Source organism: Petaurus breviceps, unplaced genomic scaffold, assembly GCF_028583685.1.
Source record: "Petaurus breviceps papuanus isolate PSGF00001 unplaced genomic scaffold, PetGlider_PUasm1.0 689, whole genome shotgun sequence".
Lineage (NCBI taxonomy): Eukaryota > Metazoa > Chordata > Mammalia > Diprotodontia > Petauridae > Petaurus > Petaurus breviceps.
In genome coordinates this window covers 2588713-2614736 of record NW_027186458.1, presented here as the reverse complement: position 1 = coordinate 2614736, position 26024 = coordinate 2588713, and the positions used below count along the sequence as shown (strand labels likewise).

Below are 26024 nucleotides of genomic sequence, written 5' to 3'. Positions count from 1 at the left end.
AAAAGAGCTGATATAAACATTTTTGTACATATGGATCTTTCTCCCACTTCTATGATCTCTTTGGGATATAACCCTAGGAGTGGTATTGCTGGGTCAAAGGATATGAAATTATTTATGGCCCTTTGGGCATAATTCCAGATTGCTCTCCAGAAAGGCTGGATAAGTTCACAACTCCACCAGCAATGCATTAGTGTTCCAATTTGCCCACATCCTCTCCAGCATTTGTCATTTTCCTGTTTTGTCATCTTAGCCAATCTGACTGGTGAGATGTGGTACCTCAGAGTTGTTTTGATTTGCATTTCTCTAATCAATAGTGATTTAGAGCATTTCTTCATGTGCTTATAGATATCTTTAATTTCTTTCTCTGAAAATTTCCTGTTCATATCCTTTGACCATTTATCAATTGGTGAATGATTTGTATTCTTATAAATTTGACTCAATTCTCTGTATATTTTAGAAATGAGTTCTTTGTTAGAGACATAGGTTGTAAAGATTCGTTCACAATTTCCCACCTCCCTCTTAATCTTGGTTACATTGGCTTTGTTTGTACAGAAGCTTTTCAATTTCATGTAGTCAAAATTATCCATTTTACATTTTATAATGTTCTCTAATTCTTGTTTAGTCATAAAGTCTTTCCCTCTCCAAAAATCTGACAGGTAAACTATTTATCAACCTTTATACCTAGATCATGCACCCATTTAGACTTGATTTTGGTATATGGTGTTAGATAATGGTCTGTGCCCAGTTTCTGCCATACTATATGCCAGTTTTCCCAGCAGTTTTTGTCAAATAGTGAGTTCTTATCCCAAAAACTAGAGTCTTGGGGTTTATCAAACAATAGTCATTGACTTCTGAATCTCGTGTGCCTAATCTATTCCACTGATCCACTCCTCTATTCCTCAGCCAGTACCAAGTAGTTTTGATGATTGCTGCTTTATAATACAGACTGAAATCTGGTATAGCTAGTCCACCTTCCCTAGCATTCCTTTTCATTAATTCCCTTAATATTCTGGACCATTTATTCTTCCAAATGAATTTTTTTTTACTATTTTTTCTACCTCTATAAAGTAGTTTTTTGGTAAATTAATTGGTATGGCACTAAATACATAATTTAATTTAGGTAAAATTGTCATTTTTATTATATTAGCTCGACCCAGCTTCAACAATTGATATTTTTTTTCAATTAGTTAGATCTGACTTTATTTGTGTGAACAGTGTTTTGTAGATGGGGCCAAGATGGCGGAGTAGAAGCATGACTTTCCTGCGGCTCCAGCTTCCACCTTCCCCAATCCATGTAAAAAGTGGACTCTAAACAAACTTTGGAGGTGCAGAACCCACAAAATGACACAGGGAAGCTAACCTCCTGCTGAGGACAGCCCGGCAGGCCAGCAGGAATCCAGCACAGCACTCTGGGAGCCGAGCCAAGCCCCATGCCAAGGCTTTAGCCCCAAGGGGGGCATGACAAGCTGCCGGCTAGAGGGTCTCCAGATCAGCAGCAGCCGTGGCCGTTTCCAGATTTATCAACACATTGATGCGAAGGACAAAGTGAGAGGCCAGTGCAGTCTAGACTTTGGGACCAGTAAGTGGGAGTGCATGGCTTTTACCCCCGGGGCAAGAAGCCATTGAGACACCAGCACAGCCAGCCAGCGCCAAGTGGCAGCTTCAGTTCCTGGTCTACAGAGTGTAGGGGGACCAAGCACCAGTCTGGGGGTAATAGCTCTTGCTTTAACCTGCTTGGATATGGATTGCAGTCTAGGGTAGAGGTCCTGGGGTGTGTGTCCAGCTTGCTAGAGGGGGGAAAACCTCAAAGAGGGCACCCATCTAATACCTCAGGCAGCTGAGAAAACCCCAGCACTTGGGACAAAACCTCCCCTGTCTGGTGGCAGAGTTCTACTGTGGCAAAAAGCCCAAAAGCCAAGTAATTGAGTGGCAAAATGAGCAGGCAAAGGAAACAAAGCAGACAGAAGATTCCAACATTACACTCCTATTTTGGGGACAAAAAGGAGCAAAGCATGGAACAGGAGGAAAACAGTGAAGTCAGAACTCCTGCACCAAAAGCTTCAAAGGAAAATATAAGCTGGTTAAAGGCCATAGAGGACCTTAAGAAGGAGATAAGAGAAGTGGAGGAAAAATTGGGAAGAGAAATGAGAACAATGCAAGAAAATTATGAAATGAGAGTCAACAGCCTGACTGAGGAAAATAATACCTTAAAAAACAGACTGATTCAAATGGCAAAAGAGGCTCAAAAAGGCAATGAGAAGAAGAATGCCTTAAAAATCTGAATTTGCTACATAGAAAAAGAATCTCAAAAGCTCAATGAGGAGAATCATTGCTTCAGAATTAGACTGGAGCAAATGGAAGCCAATGGCTTTATGAGAAATCAAGATGCTGTTAAACAGATCCAAATAAATGAAAGAATAGAAGGCAATGTGAAATATCTCATGGGAAAAAACCACTGACCTGGAAAATAAATCCAGGAGAGATAATTTAAAAAATTATTGGACTACCTGAAAGCCATGATCAAAGTAAAAACCTAGAAATCATCCTCCAGGAAGTTCTCAAAGAAACCTGCCCTGATGTTTTAGATCCAGAGGGCAAAATGAGGTTGAAAGAATCCACCTCCTGAAATCCACCTCCTGCAATCACCTCCTGAAAAAGATCCCAAAATGAAAACTCCTAGGAATATTATAGCTAGGCTACAGAATTCCCAAATTAGGGAGAGAATATTACAAGCAGCCAGGAAGAAACAATTTGAATATTGTGGAAACACAATCAGGATAACCCATGATCTGGCAGCTTCTACACTGAAGGATCAAAGGGCTTGGAATATGATATTCTGGAGGTCAAAGGAGCTGGGATTAAAACCAAGAGTCACCTACCCAGCAAAACTGAGTATCATGTTTCAGGGGAAAATACGGTCATTCTGTGGAATAGAGGACTTTCAAGCATTCTTGCTGAAAAAATCAGAGTTGAATAGAAAATTTGACATTCAGATGCAAGAAGCAAGAGAAGCATGAGAAGGTAAACAGGGAAAAGAAATCATAAGGACCTTATCAAAGTTGAACTATTAGCATTCCTTCATGGAAAATCAATAATTGTAACTTATATTTAACTTTTTATATGTTTACAGGTATACATAGAGGGCACAGGACCAATTTAACAGGAAGGGATGATGCTTAAAAGGTGAAATTAAGAGGTGATAGGAATATAATGAGAGGAGATGGGGAGAGACAGATTGGGGTAAACTATCTCATACAGAAGAGGCAAGGGAAAATGGTTACATTGGAGGGGAAGAATAGGAAGCCAAAAGGGAATGGGTCAACCTTATTCCCATTGAATCTGGCTTGAGGAGGGAGTGAAATACATACTAAATAGGGTATGTCACCTTCCAGGAGAATGGGGGGAAAGGAGATGAGAGGGGGGATGATGGAAGGGAGGGCAGGCTGGGGGGGAGGGAAGTTGGAAGCACCCACTTTTGAAAAGGTATGGGATCAAAGTAGAGCATAGAACAAGTGGGAGGTGGGATTGGAGGGAGGGAAATATACTCAGTCTTTTACAATATATCTGCTATGTAATTGTTTTGCATTAGCCACACATGTACAACCTATACTGAACTGCTTATCTTCCCAGTCAGGGTGGGTGACAAGGGAGGGAGGAAGGGAATGAATCTGGAATTCAAAGTTTTAAAATCAAATATTCAAATATATATATATATGTGTGTGAGTGTGTGTGTGTGTGTGTATACTACTATTAATGCCATCTTACATGTAATTGGGAAATAAGATATACAGGCACTGAGGTATAGAGATCCACTGGAAAAGTCGAAAGGGGTATGGGAGAAAATATGGAAGAGAGCAGATTGGAGGAGGAGATGTCCTGTGGGATTGCTATCTTTGGGAATTGGGTAGGGAAAAACAGGGAGAAAATTTGTAACTCAACATCTGGCGGAAATGAATGATGTAAATCAGAAGTAAATAAAGAATTAAAAAATAAGAAAAGTGTTTTGTAGTTGCCATATAGGTCCTGGATTTGTTTTGGCAGGTAGATTCCCAAATATTTTATAATGTCTATAGTAACTTTATATTTTTTCTGGGTTTTTTTTTTTGGCTTTTTGAGGGCAACTGGGGTTAAGTGACTTGCCCAAGGTCACACAGCTAGTTTTTGTGTTAAGTGTCTGAGGGAAGATTTGAACTCAGGTCCTCCTGACTTCAGGGCTGGTGCTCTATTCACTGTGCCACCTAGCTGCCCCTCTACAGTAACTTTAAATGGGATTTCTCTTTCTATTTCTTGCTGTTGAATTTCATTGGAAATATATGGGAATGCCGAGGATTTATGTGGGTTTATTTTATATCCTGCAACTTTGCCAAATTTATTTATTGTCTCAAGAAGTTTTTTACTTGATTCTCTAGGATTCTCTAAGTGTATCATCATATCATCTGCAAAGAGTGATAGCGTGGTCTCTTCTTTGCCTCATTTGATTCCTTTGATTTCTTTTTCTTCTCTAATTGCTACTGCTAACATTCTAGTACCAGATTGAATAAAAGGGGTGATAGTGGACACCCTTGTTTCACCCCTGATCTTATGGGAAATGCTTCTAGCTTCTCCTCATTACATATAATACTCGCTCATGGCTTTACATAGATGCTACCTATTATTTTAAGGAAGGCTCCATTTATTCCTATACTTTCTAATGTTTTTAATAGGAATGGATGTTGTATTTTGTCAAAAGCCTTTTCTGCAACTATTGAGATGATCATTTGGTTTCTGCTAGTTTTATTGTTGATATGATCAATTATACTGATGGCTTTCCTAATATTAAACCATTCTTGCATTCCTGGAGTAAATCCTACCTGATCAAAGAGTATTGTTCTTGAGATAAGTTGCTGTAGTCTTTCTGCTAGTATTTTATTTAGAATTTTTGCATCTATATTCATGAGGGAGATTCGTCTATAATTTTCTTTCTCTCTTTTATCTCTTCCTGATTTAGGTATCAGTACCATATCTGTGTTATAAAAAGAATTTGGTAGGACTCCTTCTTCACTAATTTTCCCAAATAGTTTGCAGAGTATTGGAATCGATTGTTTTTTAAATGTTTGATAGAATTCACTAGTAAATCCATCTGGCCCTGGAGATTTTTTCCTAGGGAGGTGACTGATGGCTCATTCAATTTCTTTTTCTGAGATGGGGTTATTTAAGTAATTTACTTCCTCTTCAGTTAATCTGAGCAACTTGTATTTTTGTAAATATTCATCCATTTTGCTAAGATTGTCAAATTTATGTGCATACAATTGGGAAAAATAATTCCTAATTACTGTTTTGATTTCCTCTTCATTGGAAGTAGATTCACCCTTTTCATTTTTGATACTCATAATTTAGTTTCCTTCTTTCTTTTTTTATCATATTGACTAAGGGTCTATCAATTTTGTTGGTTTTCTCATAAAACCAGCTCTTAGTTTTATTTGTTAATTCAATAGTTTTCTTAATTTAAATTTTATTAATCTCTCCTTTGGTTTTCAATATTTCTAATTTAGTATTTAATTGGGGATTTTGAATTTGTTCTTTTTCTAGATTTTTCAATTGCATGCCCAATTTGTTGACATCCCTTTTCTCTAATTTAGTCAAGTATGCACTCAGGGATATAAAACTTCCCCTAAGAATGCCTTTAATGCATCCCAAAAATTTTGGTATGTTGTCTCATTATTATCATTCTCTTGAATGATATTACTGATTGTTTCTATAATTTCTTGTTTGACCCACTCATTCTTTAGGATTAAATGTTTAATTTCCAATTAGTTTTTAGTCAGTCTTTCCATGGCCCTTTATTGTATATAATTTTTATTGCATCATGATCTGAGAAGGATGCATTTAATATTTCTGCCTTACTGCATAGAATTGTGAGGTTTTTATGCCCTAGAACATGGTCAATTTTTGAGTTTGTGCCATGAGCTGCTGAGAAGAAAGTATATTCCTTTTTATCCCAATTCAATTTTCTCCAGAGATCTATCATACTTATCCTCTCTAAAATTCTGTTCACTTCCTTAACTTCTTTCTTGTTTATTTTGAGGTTAGATTTATCAAGTTCAGGGAGGGGGAGATTAAGCTCTCCCACTAGTACAGTTTTGCTATCTGTTTCTTCCTCTAATTCCTTTACTTTCTCCTCTGGGAATTTGGATGCTATACCACCTGGTACATATATGTTAAGTAATGATATTGTTTCATTCTCGATGGTGCCTTTTAACAGGATATAGTTTTCTTCCTTATCTCTTTTAATTACGTCAATTTTTGCTTTTGCTTTATCTGAGATAAGGATTGTTACCCCTGCTTTTTTTTTAATTTTAGCTGAGGCTTGATATATTTTATTCCAGCCTTTTACCTTTACCCTGTGTGTATCCCTCTGTTTCAGATGTGTTTCTTGTAAAAAGAATATTGTAGGATTATGATTTCTAATCCATTCTACTATCCATCTCCATATTATGGGAGATTTCATTCCATTCACATTTACAGTTATTATTGTTATCTTTTTCTTTCCCTCCATCCTATTCCCTCCCCTGTTAATGCTTGTGTTTTTCCCCCTTCTCCCTTCTCCCTTTAATAGATTTCCTTTTGACCACCACCCCCCTCAGTATTCCCTTATCAGCCCCTTTCTCTTTTTCTCCCCTTTCCCCTTGCTTCTTCCCTCCCTACTAACCACCCCCACCTTTCATATCCCTTTCCCCCTCCTACTGCCTGTAGCATATTTTTATACTTAATGAAGTATGTTATTTCTTCTTCACACCAAGAGTGACAGGAACAAATCTCATGCAAAGCTCCTCTCCCTCTCCTCTTTCCCTTTAAAATGATACTTTTTGCTTTTCTTCTCCATAGAGTCCTGTGCTTAAATGATTATTATTCCCTCCTTGCACCAGAACCAATGAGGGAAAAGCTCATAAGATTCTTATCTCCCTCCCTTCTTTTCCTCTGCTATACTGTTTTTATGCCTCTTTGTGTGGCATAATTTACCCTTTTTACATTATTTATTCCTCTTCTTCCATTGCAATCCCTTTGTAGCCCTTAATAAGACTTTTTTTAATCTTCATTTTGTGTATTTTATACTCATACCCTCTACTTGTTTATAACCAGTTTCCTCTTATTAAATAGCAGGGTGTGTGTGTGTGTGTTTTCCTTGTTTACCTTTCTATGTCACTGTTGCATCTCATAATTGGAGGTTGAATTTTCCATTGAGTTCTGGCTTTTTAATCAGGAAGGTCTGGAACTCTGTTATATCGTTGAATGATCATCTCTTTGCCTGGAAGAATATGCTCAGTCTCGCTGGGTAGGTGATCCTTGGTTGTAACCTGAGCTCTTTTGCCTTCCGGAAAATTGTATTCCATTGCCTCCGATCTTTCAGTGTAGAGGCTGCCAAATCCTGTGCAATCCTCGCTGTGGACCCTCGATATTTGAATTGTTTCTTTCTGGATGCTTGAAGTATTTTCTCTTTTACCTGGTAGTTCTGGAGTTTGGCCACAACATTTCAAGGACTTTTCAGTTTGGGATCTCTTTCAGCAGGTGTCCGGTGGATTCTCTCGATTTCTATTTTACCCTCAGGTTCTAGTATCTCAGAGCAGTTTTTCTTAATGAGCTCTTGGAGAATGTTGTTCAGGCTCATTTTTTCATCATGATTTTCTGGTAGGCCTATGATTCGCAGATTATCTCTCCTGGATCTGTTTTCCAGGTTAGTTATTTTTCCATTGAGGTATTTTACCTCTTTTTCTAATTTTTCATTCTTGTTGTTTTGTTTCACTAATTCTTGGTTCCTCATAGAGTTATTTGTTTCAATTTGGTTGATTCTATTTTTTAGCAAATCATTTTCCTTGGTTAATTTTTGGAGCTCCTTTTCCATATCATACACTTTTCTTTTTAGAGGGAGGTTTTCTTCATTATAATGTTTTTCTAATTCTGTGATTTTGGTTTTGAGAGAATTTTTCATTTTGTTTTCTATCTCTCTCATTTGGTTTTCAAAGTTTCTTTTGATTTCATCTGGGAGAGCTTTCTGTGCTTGGGAACCTATCCCTGTTGATGTTTCAGCTGTGGATGGAGTGCACATTGTCTCCCTCTGAGTTTGGTTCCTCCCTCTGAGGATAATAGGACTCCAGAGTCTTTGTAGTCTGCTTTCTACCCATTTTGAGGCAGGGCCCTAGCCATGCCCTTCCTCTAGGGATCCCAAGCCTTTACTGTAGAGGGTTTTGCCCTGGGCAGTAGTTACTATGTTTTCAGGGAGAGGGGGTGGGATTGGAGTAGGTGAGATTCACTCTGTCATCCTGGTCTTTGGAGGTACTGATAAGGGCTTTTTTTTTATTTCTGGGTTATGAAGTGGTAGCCCCAGACATATTTGCTGTCTGGGACAGGGGCACCTGCATTTGGTTCTTACCTTGCTCTTTCCAGTACCAGCCCTTTGGTGATAGGCCTGGTAGTGGCCCTTGTGGTTGGTGGGATGGCTTGCCCTCTGAGTTAAGAAAGGAGAAGTCTTAATGGGCAGGGAAGGTTTGCTCATAGAAAGCCTGAAAAGCAGGCTAATGTCTGAAAAAGTCACCTCACTTGTAGGGTGCCATGTTAAGATTTCCTACATCAGAGGAATAGTGTAGGCCCCCAATTTGATCAGTCATACAACTGGATGACCACAGCACTGGCAGACATTTGGATTATTTAAAATTATTGAAATGCCTTAAGACATTGGGTTTTGAACTATATGGAGCCTGAAGCTGACAGCCTGGAATCACAAGGCTAGAAGACTTCCAAAGATTATAAAAGCATTTAGGTGGATGTAGGATACACCATAGCCACATTCACCCAGACTAGCATTTTATGTAATGAAGGAAAGGGCTCTGATTTTATAATTAACATTGATGTTCAACAACAGATGTTCTCTCTAGAGAGAAGAAGAAAACCCAAAGAAGTATATGAGGTTAAAGTAGATCAAGTGTGTAGGGATATGATACATAAAAAGAAGTAAAATTGCTCCTAATCAGAGTTGAACATCAACAGAATCCAGGGGGTTTTAGCCAGTTCTAGGCACAGTAAGTGGCAAAGAAGACAACTGTGAAAGTGAAAACCTAACTTTGGAAGTTGTTGTTCAGTCCTGACCCATTTGGGGTTTTCTTGGGAAAGGAGTGGTACGCTGTTTCCTTCTCCAACTCATTTTATGGATGATGAAATTGAGGCAGATGAGGTTAAGTGACTTAGTGGCCAGGGTCACACAGCTAGTAAGTGTCTGAGGCAAGATTTGAACTCAAGAAAATGAGTCTTTTTGATTCCGAGCCCTGTGCTCTATGTACTATTGCACCTAGCTGCCCAGTCTTGGGAAGCCAACTTCCACCAACTCCCAAACATGTTATGTATAGCACATGGACGCAAAGCAAGAGAGTTTTGCTGATAGTATAAACTCCCTGTAATAGTACAAACTCAGGGCCAAGGGTAGCTCATCTGATGAGTAAGAGAAACTCAACAAAAGTCATTTAAGACCACGGAAACAGAGGCCACAACAGTACAACAGAAGAATACCTCTTGTAGGATACAATAGGAAAGACAGAACTATCTTTTATTCTAGGTGTGAACTAGATAACTAAGCATGTGAATGATGTGCTTGAGAGGAGAATTATGACTTGGTTAGGCCTGAAGATGGTGTTATTGGTGCCAGCAACAGGAAATGGAGATAGGGCAAAGATCAGGGTTGGGGAGGGGGGAAGAGAATAATTTCCTACCTTGAAAACTCAGAGTATCTCTGCATCAAATTCTCCTTTTACTTCTGAGTCCATAATATCTGAACTCAAAGGACCATAGTCGGAGGCAATGCTTGGACCTGAGAATCAACAATTATTTACTAAATACCAACTATGTACCAGACACTCTTCTAATCACTAAAGAAACAGATACAAAGAATGAAACAGTTCCTATCCAAAAATTTCTTTATATGTCTCAAGTGGCCATTATATTCCAATCATTCCATGACAGACATTTTAGGCAAATACCTTTGCTGTTGTTGTTCAGTCATTCAGTCATGTCCAACTCTTCATGATCCCATGGACTACAAGGAAGCCAGGCTTATAATATTCTCTACTACCTTCCAAAGTCTATCCAAGTCTTCCATATTTGTTGCTTCCATAACACTATCCATCTCATCCTTTTCTGTTCCCTTTTTCTTTTGCCTTCAATCTTCCCCAGCATCAGAATCTTTTCCAAGGAGTTGTTTTCCCTTTATGTGGCTAAAGTATTTAAGCTTCAGTTTCAGCATTTGATCTTTTATGAAGAGTCTGAATTAATTTCCTTAAATTTTGACTGTTTTGATCTCCTTGCTATCCAAGATAGCAAAAATCTTCTCCAGAACCACAATTCAAAACCATTAATTCTGTGGTCCTCAGTTTTCCTTACAGTCCAAATGTCACAGTCGTACACTGCTACTGGAAAAATCATAGCCTTCATAGGCTTGGCTATGTGGACCTTTATCAGCAAAGTGATATTTCTGCTTTTTGGTATGCTGTCCAGATTTCTCAGCTTTTCTTCTAAGGAGTGTTTTTTTAATTTCATGGCTGCAGTCTTCATCTTCTGTGATCTTTGAGCCCAAGAAGATAAAATCTGATGCTGCTCCTGTTTCTTCTCTCCCTATTTGCCAGGAAGTGATGGGACCAGCTGCCAAGATCTTAATTTTGTTGATGTTCAGCTTCAACCCAACTTTTACATCTTCCCCCTTTGACCCTTTTCACAGGGCTTCTTAATTTTTCTTCACTTTTTGCTATCGGAGTGGCATTATCCACATATCTGAGATTGTTTATATTTCTCCTAGCAACCTCAATTTCAGCATTTGATTCCACTAGCTTGGCATTTTGCATGATATAGTAAACATATAAGTTAGAAAAATAAGGGTAAATATACATTTTTGTCATACTCTATTTCCATCTTAAATCAGTTGTTTCATGTTCAGTTCTAACTGTTGCTTCTTGGTCTGTGTACAGTTTTCTCAGGAGACAAGATGATCTAATAATCCCCTCTCTTTGAGAACTTGCCACATTTTGTTAAGATCCTCATACACAGTCAAGGGTTTTAGTGTAGACATGAAGGAGAAGTAGATTTGTTTTCCCTGAAGTTTTTTGTTTTCTCCATAATCCAGCAAAGGTTGGCAATTTGGTCTCTAGTTCCTCTGCCTCTTCAAAAACCAGCCTGCTCTTCTGGCAATTCTCAGCTCACAGATTGTTGAAGCCTAGGTTGCAGAATCTTAAACATAACCTAATGGGAATAATAAAGGAGCAGAGTTGTTCAGTAATTTGAATACCCTTGGGCATTGTCTTTCTTTAGGACTGAGGCATAAACGGATCTTTTCCAATCCAGTGGCTGCTGTTGAGTTTTCCAATTTTGCTGGCATATAAAGTGCAGCACTTTTTAACAACATCTTTTAAGATTTTAAATTCATCTGAAATTCTGTCATCTCCACTAGCCTTATTGTTAGCTATGCTTCCTGAGGTCCACTTGACTTCATTCTCTAGGATGTCTGGCTCTAGGTCAGTAACCACACCATTGTAGTTATCAGTGATGTTAAGATCTTTCTTGTGTAGCTCTTTGTATTCTTGTCACCTCTTAAAAATATCATCTACTTCTGATAAGTCTCTACCATTTTTGTCTTTTATCGTATTCATTTTTTCATGAAATATTCTGTTGAACCTGTCTGAAGAGCAACTTAACCCCACTGATTCCTGATCTTTTCAGAAACAATCTAGGAAGAATTTTTTACCTGAGAAGAATGATCTCAGAAATTCTCATCTGAAAGAACTGTTGGTCAAAAGTATCACCCCCAAATTTAGTAGACATCACTATGGTGGATACATAACATACATACATACAAACATAATATACAACAATATATGTACAACATACATACAACTTATAGTGGTGGTACAAAGGAATGGGAAGTTATGAATGTCTGCAGGGTAGCAGAGACCACTCACCTGTTTCATTGACTTCCTAAACCAGATAACAGCTCAGAAAGGGATGTTTTCTTAGAGAATTGAATCTAATAAAACAACTTTTAACTGTGTTAAGATGGGGAAGGGAGGTAGAGGTGACTGAAATCAGAGGCAATGCCTTTCCTGCCAAGAATATTACCTGTTGAAACTAAACATGCTGAGTCCTAAATAAGGTCAAATTTGGGAATACAGCCCTATAGATGGTGAGTATGATGATGATGGTGTCAGTGCATGTCATCACCAATCTAGATAGAGGTACAGAAAGGTCAGCGCCTCAAAAATAGTTAGAATGAACTAATTTGTGACCAGACTCACCTATGAGGCAACTAGACAAGAGTGTTGGATTTGGAGTCTAGAAGACCTGAGCTCAAATTTGGCCTCAGACACTTACTAGCTGTGTGGTCCTGGGTAAGCCACTCAATGTCCACCTTCCTCAGTTTCCTTATCAGGAAAATGGGGATAACAATAGTACCTATCTCCAAAGATTGTTATAAGGATAAAATCAGATAATATTTGAAAAAAATTTCTGCAAACTTTATAGTGATATATAAATGCTAGTTATTATTATCATTAATTATTATCAGTAGTAGTAGTAATAATAATATTTCAAGGGCAGCTAAGTATTACAGTGAAAAGATTAATGGACTTGAAGTCAGGAAGACTCATCTTTTTGAGTTCAAATTCAGCCTCAGACACTTACTAGCTGTGTGACCCTGGGCAAGTCACTTGACCCTGTTTGTCTCAGTTTTCTTATCTGTAAAATGAACTGGAGAAGGAAATGGCAAATGCTTCCAGTATCTTTGCCAAGAAAACTCCAGATGGGGTCAACAAAGAATTGGACACAACTGAACAGCAGCATTATTATTTTGCAGAAGAAATATGAGAAGTATTTCTATGTATAACCATATGACAATGCAAATGCTTGCCTGTGTAATGTATGTCTTCTACACAATTGCATATGTTGGTTTTGATGTTGGTATATGTTGGTATATGATGAACATATGTACTGATCACTGCATATTTGAGTTATGTTTATGTTTTTCAATCTTGCTATTTATTCTTATTTGCTTATGAGTATCATTATCATGTCAACATGACACTGGCAGCTACATCTGTCTCTACCGAGGCTTTATTTTCTGTTCTTTATCTGCATATACATTAATTATTGTACATGTGTAGGTATTCTATTTATTAATTTGGAACTATCTCTTTTCCTCTAAGCCCATCCTTATCTTTTATTATTCCTCCCTTCACAAAATGGCAGTTTTTCCTAAGCTCCCATTCCTCCCCTTCCCACCCTCCTATCATGAGCACAGAGGAATGGTGGGGAGGCTGAGGAGTCACGACCTCGGTGAAACATCTGTGTAAGGAAAAAGGTGACTCCAGAAACTGTGACTCAGTTTGACTGTGACACTTCAGCTGGTATGTGCATTTAGGCACATGGAGGCTTACTGTTGTTTAATCACTCATGGCTGCTAAAAGTGAATGAATGAAAATAAATGCAGACCAAAATGACAATCTGAGTTTCTCAGTGTCCTGTTCTTGTGCTATCCTATTAAAAATCATTCTCTTTCTTCCCCTCACATTCCATCTTGTCTTTTCCCATCTCAGTTTCTTTGTGGTGGATGCCATCTACAAAACTCAGCAATAAGGAATGCCTGACAGCCATGAAAATGGAATGGTGATAGCACCCCAGTCAGAGGGTGTGAAATGCGGCAGGGCTGGGGAGGGAGGGAGAAAGTTGGAAGGGGGAAGGGAGAGAGAGAGAGGGAGAGAGAGAGAGAGAGAGAGAGAGAGAGAGAGAGAGAGAGAGAGAGAGAGAGAGAGAGAGAGAGAAAGAGAGACAGAGAGAGAGACAGAGAGAAAGAGAGAGAGAGACAGAGAGACAGAGAGAGAGACAGAGAGACAGAGAGAGACAGACACAGAGACAGAGAGACAGAAAGTTTATGTAGAGAGGCAAAAGAAGGAGAGAAAAGAGAGGCACACAGAGACACAGACAGACACTGAGAAAGATAGGTTCACACAGAGAGATAACTAGACAAAAGAGGGAAGAGAAAAATATGGAGAGATGCAGAAACACAGAAAGAAGAGAGACACAGACAGAGACACAGAGAGACAGATTAAAAGAAGAAAGGGAAGGAGAAAGAGGAAAAAATGAGGGAGAGGACAATGGTGCCTGTCCAGTCATTCCCAACTCTGAACAGCTTCCAAATCTCCTACATTCACAGGCAGCTCCTAGCCAAGGCCCACAGCTGTCATGCATTTTCAACAGATTCCACAGGGCCTAGATGAGGTTGGAAGACATTCCTTTGCTCTTACACATTAGCTAAAAGGAATTACCGTAACATCTGATATTGTGGAAGTGGGAAATTTGCCATCCTGACCTTGCCCAAAGCATTCCGGAACTAGGAGTCCAAGGATTTATGAGCTCAGACGGCCTCTAAGGGTCACCAGGGCCCCTTCCTTGGCATTTCAGCAAAGCTCCAGCAGACCAATGTGCTCTTAATTTGGAGGAGCTGTGATGCAGTATGGTCCAGATAAAGTGACTGGACACATGCTTCTGCAGGAGGTCCATCATCGGAAAGGCATGTTCCTCTGGCGGCCTTCCTAGCTGTCAGTAATGTGCTGATACACCCCAGCCAATCACTGGAGACCAGGCCAGATAAACAGGATGTTCACAATGTGTGCCATGGCTCGAGTGGCTAAGAAACCTTCGGCATATTTCACAGTCTCCTAATGGGATTGACATGCATTGCTTCATCTACATCTGTCTGTTTAGGGGAGAAACACAAACACCATGGAAACAATGCATTAGAAAGGGCCTTCCTTTTGGACTGTCTTGGTAGCTGAGATGATGGGAAAAAATGTGGGATCCACTGGGGACCAGTCCCACTTTGATACTGTGAGCTGCCTTGCTGGGAAGGACCTGTAAGTCACCCCCAACATGGAGGAAGGAGCCTATTCATGCAATCCATGGCTATTGTCTGCTGGCAAAAAAAAAAAAAAAAGACAGGGTTGACCGTAGAGAAATAATTCTACATGCCAGAGAGCTAATCACATACTTGCTTTTCCATAAAACTCTCCATACTGGAGACATTTATATACAAGACGAACTGGTCAAAGCTATGCTAAGGCTCTTTCTGTTCAGTGATGTCACGCAGGCTATTTTCTCCTTGTTGCTACCTATTTTCAATATCACATCATCATGCCTTTGTGCAGATTTTCCCCTTGTGGCTGGAATGTATTCCTTCTTCACCTCTGCATTTGAGAATCCTTAACTTCTTTCAATACTTAATTCAAGTGCCATTTTCTTCATGTTCTGAGGCATATCTTGAGCACTTGACCCACCCTTTTATGAATGATCTCCCATCTTGTTTACAGTATCATACATCTCTTGTATCCATTTCTTGGTGCACATATCGTAAGCAGAAATTATTTTGTTTTGGGATTTGTATCCTTAGAGCCTAGCATGGTATCTTGGACATAGCTGTTAGGCAATAAATGCTTTTGAATGAATGAATGCCATAGTAATGTTCACGCCCTCAGCATCTCTCATCTGGACCACTGCAACAGTCTGCTGACCAGTCTCCTTGCTTTCAGTCTCTCCCTGCTCCAATGTATCTTCAATTTACCTGCCTAGAAAACCTTCACTGTGCTCCATGACTGAGGATAACACATGATATTGTGAGCCTGATATTTAAAACCCTCCACCACATGATTCCCACCTACCAGGATCAGAGAACTTAGTGTAACTTAAGTAACTTGCCCAAAGGTTGCCCAAGTAGATTGGTACAGAATGGGGTCCACCTCTGAGGGCTGTGCTCCTACAGCTTTGCTTCATGCTATCTTCTAGTTTTGTTTCCTATTACACCCTTTACCATACCTTTTGTTTTAGTTTAGATGCTTAATATTCCATGTGACATGTCATCTTTTGCTTTCATGACTTTGTACAACTGGTGCCTCTTATCTCTCCTGATTCCCACTTCCCTTTTTTTGTGCTTTCTCCTTTTTTTGAACTATTCTGTATCACTCATCTGTGTGCATGTTGAATTTCCTCTCCTCCCAGAATGTAAGGTCTTGGAGGGTCAGTACTTACTATGTTTCCTAAGGCATTGTGCTAGGCTCTAAAACAAAACAAAACAAAACAAAACAATATATATATAGCTCAGAGTCCCACTTATTGGTTTTGTGCCCATGGACAAGCCCCTTCCCTTCTCTGGGATTTAGTTTCCTCCTGTAATAGGAAGAGTGTGAAATATGTAGACTTTTCTAGCTGTAAATCTGCTCTAGTCACTTAGCCCCCATTTAGACCTCAGTCTCATGATCCAAAAATGAGAGGTGGGCACTAAATGTCGGAGACACCTAAAAGCTCTTTGAACCTGTAGCACGTGGACATCTTCAAAATTTGATTAGAAAACATAAACTTTCATTTTCCAGCCGATTGGATGGAACCCCAATTTCTCTCTCCCTCAGACCTTCCATAGCATTTCTGTTCTTGTGCACTGTTCTTGTACTGTTCTTGCCTTGTAATTGTGGGCCAAAGAATTATCGTTTTTGGTGCCTTACCTACATGCTGGACTGCCCTTCATGGAGGTAGTGACTGAGATTTCTCTAACTATATCTCCTCTGTTAGCTAGCACAATATTCTGTATACAACAGACACTCAATAAAGGTTCAGTTAGCGAATTCAATAGTGACTAGGCTTTGTAGACTCTTAGTAGACTGCCTCTGACACCTATTGACTGTGTAGTCACTATGTAGACCCTATGTAGTCACTTAACCTTTCAATGCCATAGGCAACTCCAAGAATATGAATTGGGTAGAAGGTTTTGATCTACACTGGTAAAGCTGGATACATAACTGAGAATTCATTCCCTATAGTAATTAAATCACACGTCCAGCTCTTATCATTATTCTTCTTATTTCCCCTTCCCCCTAAAATGAATTTACTTTCACTATTTTTCTTATGATCAGTTTCATCTTTACTGTAAATATATTCTAGAATAACAATGATCTATAAATTCATTGGCTCCTATGATAGTAAAAATCTCTGAGAATATGTAACTTAGAATTGGGAGGAACCTTAAGGGTGGGCTTAATCAAGCTCCTTATCTTATAAAAGAAGCAGCATAGTGTATTAGAATTGATTTTGCATCAGGAAATCTGGGTTTATATATAGCTTGTGACACTTGCTAGTCAAGTGTCCAAGGATAAGTCAATCAATTTCTCTGAACAACAATTTCCTCTACTCTAAGACTGAGGATAATATCTACATGGTAAGAATATTGTAAAGATCCAATGAAGTTATATACATAAAATGATTTTCAAACATTAAATGCTATATGATTGATAGTTAATACTACTGGTACAAGGTAAATAAATGACCAAGAGAGGTAAAGATGAACAGTTTTTATTAAACTCTTGGAAATTTATAGCACTCATTCATTCATTTTGCAGGTATTCATTTATTCTACAAGCACATGCTAAGTCCCTACTGTTTATAGGCGTGATGTGGGATGACTTGTAACCATTGCAAATATTAGCAGAGAAAATAAAGGTATTGTCTGTATTTGGCATTTAAAATATGGATAAACTTGCAGGTTTATTTTCCCAATTTGAACCTCAAGGAATGAAGGTCCCTCTCCCCCCCCTCCGCCCCTGCAATGCTCAGCACTTTGAATTCCAGATAAAAGGCAGTCAGAATGCAGAGGCCTGCTTTTAATGGTGATGAATGGGCCCTTGGACAGATGCACATCTGTCCTCCTGAAGCAATCTAAGAGTTCAGGGAAGGAATTTTATAGCATGTTTTTCTAGTTGTCTATTGATGCTACATGTGATTTTTTTTTAAAGAATTGAGATGGAAATTGTTGGATTTCTAAGAAAAAGCAAGATCAAATTTCTTTTTATTTTCAAGTTAACTCTTTATTGCTCAGGATAAGGATGATGAAAATCTCAGCACCGTGGAGCCAAAGCAACTGTAGATAAGCTTGTATGGATTTGTTTTAGTGTTGAGATGGTGGTTGTTATAATTTACTCTCTCCATCTTTTTCAACATGGTTTGGATAGAAACTTTCTTGAGATAAGTCACTATCTTGCTATTTTTATGTACAATATTTGATGGATTATTGCACAAGTGGATAAAATCACTGCTTTTTGTAGCTGAGTAAACATATTAGAGTGTAAACTCACTCTACTTAGACTCATCAAAAGAGTTCTCAGCAGCAGGCAGGACAATGGGAAAGATAGACATCTCATCCTGTCCCCACATGATTTAGGTCTTCTCTGATCAGTCTCTATATTTTGAAAGACTTTGTTCCACGGATCATGGAGATAGGGTATTTGACATCTATTAAGAATGTTGTTTTTGAGTTTTTATGAATCAATGTTATGTCTGGGCCATTATGAGCAATTGTTCAGTCTGAGATAATGGCCCGGTTCCAGTGCAGTTTTATTGGTTGAGTTCGCCAGCATATTTTGAGGGAATTTGTTGTCTCTCAGTCTATGAGAGATAGGGAGTTTCTTTGACAGCTAGGTGGTATGGTGGAGGAAGGGCACAGTTTTGATTCCAAATGCTTTCTCAGATATTTAGAAGATGTAACTGGACAAGGGAAGCTAGGTGGCACAGTGAAGAGAGTTGGCCCTGGAATCAAGAGGATCTGAGTTCAAATCCAGCCTCAGACACTTACTAAGCTGTATGAACCTAGGCAAGTCACTTAACCCTGTTTGCCTCAGTTTCCTCACCTAGAAAAGGAAATGACAAACCACTCCAGTATCTCTGTCAAGAAAACCCCAAATGGGGTCAAAAAGAGTCAGACTCAACTGAAATGACTGAACAACAACAAATTCTGGGCAAGGCAGTTAATCCCTCTCAGCCTCAGTTTCCTTATTTGTAAAATGAAGATGATATTAACACTTACTTCCCATTATTGTTTTGAAGATCAAATGAGATAACATGTAAAATGTTTCATAAAACATAAAGCACTATATAAATGCTAGGTATTATTATGTATAATTATAGCTACCAGGTCATATTTTATTAGGTATTATTAGGAAGGTACTAAAGGTTTATGTGTCACATTTTCTCCTCTTGTTATATAATCTGCACTGATCAAAACAATCCAGGCTCCTTAAGAATCACCCTCATGTAAATTCTGGTGACCGTAACCTGATCCTGAATTCCCATCATAGACTCTTTCCTTTCCACAAATTTAAGATGCATGACAGTCACTTGTATCCAATGCTTCTTTGTCAATGTAGTGTGTAGAATTGAACAGTTCAGTTCAGGCAGATATTGCCCATGGAAGGTTTTTTGATTCTGCTTTTGCATTTTATATACTTCATTAAAAGGTAAACTGTTTTTAATTGCACTATACATATCCAATGATGCATATTTGTTATGAATCTTTACTGCTGCCCTTCACAGTGAGATCTGCTTATTCCAAAAATACTTCTATAGATTCTGAGCATCATGTACTGTAAGAATACTTAGAAATTCTCCTTATCCTTTTTGATAAAGAAGCATCAATCTTTCCATATATAGTTGTCTTAGGTTTATGGTTTTTCAGGCAACATTATCCTTTTTTTGTTAGTGTACTTTCCAGATCTGTCACGATCTTTTTCACAGATTTAAAGGTTTACTTTTATATTAGTATTCCATAGCTATGAATGGCTTTAGGGGTCTTGTTCCTATTCGGCTTTCATATCAGGATGGTAGTAAGCATCCATATATTTAGCCATAGAGTTCTCTTTAATATTTTTACACTCAATATTTCTTACCTGGATGAGACCAACACATGTGTAAGTATTGCCTTCATCTCTTAGCTCAATGTGATTTCTCAATTCACACTCAAAGCCCTTAGTCACTACCTTTATTGTGTGTGTATATTGAGAATTTTATGCTTATAGAGTCTACATGATATTGTGGAATCTTTGGAGAAAGATCCCAGCAGATGAAGGAGTGTTTTAATGTGTTTGTGTTTTTTGGTGAAGTGATATAGCTTAATGCCATTCATGTCCATTAAGTAATTAAAAAGATGTTTGGTTGAACTCTGTCTTTACCTTGGAAGCCATCCTTACTTATTTTATCTATCTGAAGCTTAGAGATGTAGTGATTTTTTAAAATGATTTTTCTACTTTGGTGAGTAGTATATTGTTACATGACTTATAGACATAGACAAAAAGAAGTGTGAAACCCTTGCTAATAGCTGATGAGAGCAGTTTCCAGCTTTGTTATAATACAGTCCTAGTAAATAATACTAGTATTCATGTCTTCAGTCCATTTCATGTGGTAGACTCATGGCCTGCCCATTTTCATTGTTTCATTTGCACTGAAGCATTTCAAACAGGTGAGGTATTTGTGTTCCTTATTTGTTGTGGTGAATCTTCCCTTCCGTGGTAGCAGAACACAGAGGAGTGCCATTGTTCTCTACTTTCCTATTTGTCAAACCAATGACCACATTGATGTGTAATAGAGGCAGCCTGGCCCTCTATGCCACCCTTTTCTATTTCTGAACTTCTTAGGAATAGTTACATCACAATGAACAGGCTAATAAGCCAGCCTGTGGGATCAGCATTTCTGGGCTCCTGCAGTGTCTTCCTGGCTACTATAACATTCTCTGGGCATATGAGGTTACTACATACATCACTCTGACTGATATTCACCTATTTGGCATTGATCCCTTCCCCTCACGACATGAATGGTGGTGCTTACTTTAACAGGGGGTATTTATTATTATTATTATTATTTATATTTTAAAAGTAAATAAACTCTTCCACTGAAAATGAGAGTTGCTGAGCCTAGGTTTTCAGCATACTTCTGTCTTCCTCTAAAAAGTGGGTTTAGTCTGATGATTGTAATTGGTGCCATGGCAAAGTGTCTTGTGTTTGGTGATCTCCATTGTTTCTTTTGGTACTAACTGCCTGCTCTACGACTGTGATGCCTGGCATTGATTGGGTGAAATCCCCTTGTATGATATCACAGTGGCTAATATAGAAGTATATTGCCTAGGAATGGCAACATATTCATCCATTAATGCCCCATTAGCATATTAATATAAGTCAGTTGAGCAGAGCAATTATCTCTATTCATAGAAATGTGACATAGGCTAGGCTCATTTTAATAAGAAGTGGAAGGAAGAGGAATTCTAATTCTAATATGAACGCAGAACTTCTGGAGATACCTCAGAGAGCCTTGGTGCTATGGGAATACAATGATTTCCTGGAGATCAGAGTTAACCAGGTAGGGTGACAGTAACTCCACCCCAGGATAATAAAATTTTAGGAGTATTGCCTTTTGTCTAACAACCTAGAGAAAACTAAGCCTGATACCTATACAGTAAGAAGAATTAGTTAAAATAAAATGTGAGGTGACATTCTCCCTCTTTCCAGCTGGACATTATGGTGACCTCTCCTGCATTGGCCTGGAAGTGCCACCAAGCCAATGGAAGACAAAGAACTTAGTCTTACCTCAGCTTTGCTTCTCCTCCAGCACCTAATCTAGTGCTCACTACCAAGAAGATGCTTAATAAGTCTTGTTATTTTTGTGTTCTGTTATCAGTCATTCAACAAGTATTTATTAAACACCTACTATGTTCCAGGCATGGTGTTAAACGATGGAAATAGAAAAGTCAAAAACAAAACAAAACAAATGAATGAATGAATAAAAAGAGTCCCTGACCTCAAAAAGCTTAAGCCCCTGTAGTCCAGCCCCACTTTCTCTGAGACTTATCTCCTAATTTAGCTTCTTGCTTCAAGTCTCTTCCCTCTCCAAATTGAGCTTCCTAAAGTTCAATTCTGAACATGTCATTTGCTTGCTCAAGAATCTTTGGTGCTTTGCTACAGCCTTCAGAATAAAAGCCGAACTCCTCAGCTTGGCTCTTCAAGCCTTCGTGGTCTTTCCACAACCTCTTGTCCTTCCAGATGTCCCAATGTCTAATCTCTTCTAACCCTCACCTTAGTCCTTACTTAGATCTCCTACCCCTCCGTCTGCCAGCTTTCCCAGGCTATCACCCCAACACTGGGCTCACTTTTCTCTCTTTGAAATCTTGATCCTTTGATTAGCAAATTCAATTTGATACTGTTGATGCTGCTTGTCATCTTCAAGTCCCTTGCCCATCATGGTAATGTCATTCATTGTTTTCTAAACCCATTGGTGGATTTCCAGCAGCATGACTATCACTCACTGCATAAATGCTTATTTCTTCTCTTCCTCCTTCCTCTCTTTCTTCCTCCCTCCCTCCCTGTTTTCCTCCCTCCTTCTCTATTTCCTTCTTTCTCTTTTTCTTCCCTTCTTCCTCCCCTCTTTCTTCACCCCTCTCTTTCCTTTTTTTTTCTTTTTCTTTCTTTTCTCCATTTGGGAAGGGGATAGTGAGAGGAATGGATTAAAAACAAAAAGAAAAGTTGAAAGTTTCTTTCCCCAAAGCTGAGAAATTAAAATTTGACAGGTCAATATGTGGTCCAGCTGTATGCTATAGAGGACTTTGCAGTACTACTTGATTGCATTCTTTATAAATCATAAAGTGATCCCCTGGCAACAACTCTGTGGAGCTGGGGTGGGGGCTGGACGTGTCGGTTTAGTCTTATTTGACAAAGAGGAAGTAGAAACTCTGGCAAATGGTTAAGTGACTTCCTGCTATGATTATGATCACGCTTATTGTTGTGGCCTTCACTGGTCAGCGTCTAAGGCATCCTCCATCCCCATGTTCTTCTCCTATGCAAGGAATTCTCATAGGACAGAGGCATCTGAATAATTCCAATGACATACTTTCATGAAAACAGGGAGGACCCAGGAAGCCCAGGGCTAGGGTTACGAATTCCACTTGGCTTCCTCTGCTCTTTGGGATTCTCCCCTACACAGCTTCACCCTCATGATTGCCCTTGGACTGGTCAGGGGGACACTAACTAATCATCCCATTTTTCCTCTTTACTCTGTCACATTTGTTTTCAGCTTCCCTCTGACTCACATGGCCACTTCCAGCTGAGTAATGCCTGACTTGTGCTCTCTTAGTACAAACATAACATTCTAGCAGTGTGACACAGCATTTACTAGTCGATTGTTATGAAATCTGGGTCGCTGATAGGAGAGAGAAGAGGTGAGCCCATCAGCTACCTCTGAGCAGACATCCTTGGTCTTCGGACATTGGTGCCTTATTCTGTGACAAACAGGAGTTTCCCTGGAATGCTTTTGAAGACTTTTACCACCCATAAGCAGTGAGAAGCACTCCTGGGTTCCATTATAAATGCTCTCATTCATTTTAATAGTCCAAAAACTGGACTGTTTTTATGATTGCATGAAGTTAGCTTGTTCTCAGACACTACTTTTGCAGGTGATAATGATGGGTTCGTCATCTGATTAAATACTATTTCAATGTTTCCTACACCTTTAGAGTGCATCTGGGAATGAGGCCATATAGCCATGGGGAGCACATGGACCCATAAAGGCATAACAGAGTGCACTTGAGGAAAGAGTTCAGTTTGTCCTCCACTGCCACTTATTCACCTTGGGCTCTGAACAAAACACACCTGGGTACATGTAAGGCTTCAAGGAGAAATTGAGAAGATGAGGTAAGTTCTGACCAAACTCTGCTTTTCTGAGTCAGAAAGACTTCATGAGGGCTTGCCTCCTTTTCCTAGACACAAACACTTGTTTATTCTCTTGAAAATTTGGTTTATCCACTTCATGAATGAGTTCTACTCCACCCCATCCCACCTGCACATCTTATCCATTGCATTCCAATGAAATTGAAAAGAGCTCATGGCTTCTTCATACAAAAGCACAGAAGTGATGTATGAAGCTGGAAAAAATTGCAGTTACCCATGAGAGCTTTGGTGGGTGTGGTGTAAATGAATAAAATGAAGGGCTCTTATAAATGAGGTAATACTGTACCTTCATTTAAAGCCATAGATTTGTTACATATAAAAATACTCAGGATGGAAGAACTCTGGGATAATGAGTGAAAATTCTGAGATAATGGTTCAATGGATTAGCAAGGGTGTTTAGTTGTCTAATATACACCCTGTGACATGCTGGGTCTTGGCATTACAAAGATAAATATTCAACATTCCTTGCCCTCAAAGTACTTATGTTCTGTTGGAGGCAAACACTTATGAGTGTAGCAATTTCCCCTGACCTTACTGCCCTCCCTCCCCCCCACCATTTCTACGAAAGTTTGAAGACCCACCATGGTGGGAGAATATTTCTCCCCCTCAAGTTTCCAGAGATAATCATAGGTCTCCACTCAGTATAAGTCACACTCCTTCCCCAATATCAACTAACTAGATGAAATCAATTACCTTTTGCAATATGACACTGTGAAGAACAGTGAACATCTTAGTAGTTCTCAGCAACGTGATGATCCAAGACAATCTCAAAGGACTAATGATGAAGCATGCTATCTGCTTCCAGAGAAAGAACTGATATTGATTGAATGCAGACTGAAGCCGGCTATTTCTCACTCTTTCATTTTTTTCTTTTGAGTCTTTGTGCACAAAATGACTAATACGGAAATGTTTTATATGATTCACATGTCTAACCTATCTATACATGATTGGTTACTCTCTCAGGGAGTGGGGAGGGTCGGGAGGGAGGGAATAGAATTTGGAACACAAAACTGTAAGCAATTGTTTAAATTGTTTTAACATGCAATTGGGGAAAAGTAAAAATTTCATATATATGCATGTATGTATATATATATGTGCATATGCATGTGTGTATATATGTGTATATACATACATATCTATATCTATCTGTATCTCTCTCTATCTATTTCTCTATTGAGTGAGAGAGAGAGGGAGAGAGAGGATTTGCTGAGGTGTTGTTTGTGCTTAGTTTTCCAAGAGAACCAATGACATCAGGAGGGTTATGTGTTGACTCATGCATGAATTGGATTTAAGTGAGACAGAGTTGCACAAAGTCATCAGCTTCACTGTCTCTTAGAGAGTCATCGAAGTCCAGTGGCAGGACAAAAGTCAGGATGACCGGCAATGGTTCAGGATGCAGAGGATGACCTTGGCATCTGCAATGTCTGACCAAGCTCTAAGAGCTCCTTGGTGCCTGCATTAGTCACCTTCAAGACTTTGGGAACAAATTGTGCTCACTCCATTCCTCTGGGGGAAATCTTGGGGTAGACACTCCCCCGCCCCCATCCCAACTCACCCACAGCTTTGTGGCCCATTGGTTCCCTTCAATGTAGTTTATGTTATACTGAGAAGGTACAGCAAGGGCAGAAATACAAAAACATTCTCACAAACCACTAGGTATAATCTCCCCTCTTCAGTGACTCAGTCCCTGGTCTGAACAAGCTCAAATTTAAAGTACCTACTAAAAAACATCCTCCCCTTTCCCTATCCCCCACCAAGTCTGGACTACTACCCTACTGGACTATTTCTGGACTGCTGGTAGGTCTGCCTGCTTCTTCCCACTCCAATCCATTCTTCATTCTGTCACTAAATTGATTATTTTTGGAGGGGAACGCAAGGCAATTGGGGTTAAGTGACTTGCCCAAAGTCACACAGCTAGTAAGTGTCAAGTGTCTGAAGTCGGATTTGAACTCAGGTCCCCCTGAGTCCAGGATTAGTGTGTTCTATTCACTGTGCTACCTTGCTGCCCCTGAAGTTATTTTCTTAAAACCCAGTTCTAATTGTGTCAGCCCCCCACCAGCCCACACTCCAGGGGCTCCCTATTGCCTTCAAGATCAAACACAATATATTTGGCATTCAAAGCCCTTCGTATTCTGTCCCTTCCTACCTTTGTTATCTTTTTATACCTTATTCCATAGCACATACCATTGGATTCAGGGTCACTGACCCCTTGACCGTTCCACAGACAGGACACTCAATCTCTTGTCTCCAGACGTTTTCTCTGGCTGGCTCTCATACCTGGAATGGTCTCTTTCCTTTCTTCCTACTACTGACATCCCTGGATTTCTTTAAGTCCCAATTAAAATCCCACTTTCTACAGGTAACCTTCCCTAGACCCTCTTAATTGTAGTGCCTTTGCTCTGTTAATTATTTCCTATTTATCGTTGCTTTGTTTGT

General features: G+C 39.2%; 2 long non-coding RNA genes across 4 annotated transcripts in view; one reads left to right on the top strand and one right to left on the bottom strand.

Annotated features, from left to right (window-relative positions):
• Nucleotides 1-24470, bottom strand: part of LOC138174502 (uncharacterized) — a 39373-nt gene extending 14903 nt beyond the window's left edge. The window contains exons 1-2 of the long non-coding RNA XR_011171754.1: nucleotides 24282-24470; nucleotides 9738-9835 (exon numbers count right to left, since the gene is read on the bottom strand). This is a non-coding gene — a long non-coding RNA (uncharacterized lncRNA). The remainder of the gene's footprint in view (nucleotides 1-9737; nucleotides 9836-24281) is intronic.
• The window catches only part of LOC138174501 (uncharacterized), a 189719-nt gene that overhangs the window by 36759 nt on the left and 126936 nt on the right, over nucleotides 1-26024 (top strand). For all 3 annotated transcript variants that reach the window (XR_011171752.1, XR_011171753.1, XR_011171751.1), the window contains exon 3: nucleotides 23375-23552. This is a non-coding gene — a long non-coding RNA (uncharacterized lncRNA). The remainder of the gene's footprint in view (nucleotides 1-23374; nucleotides 23553-26024) is intronic.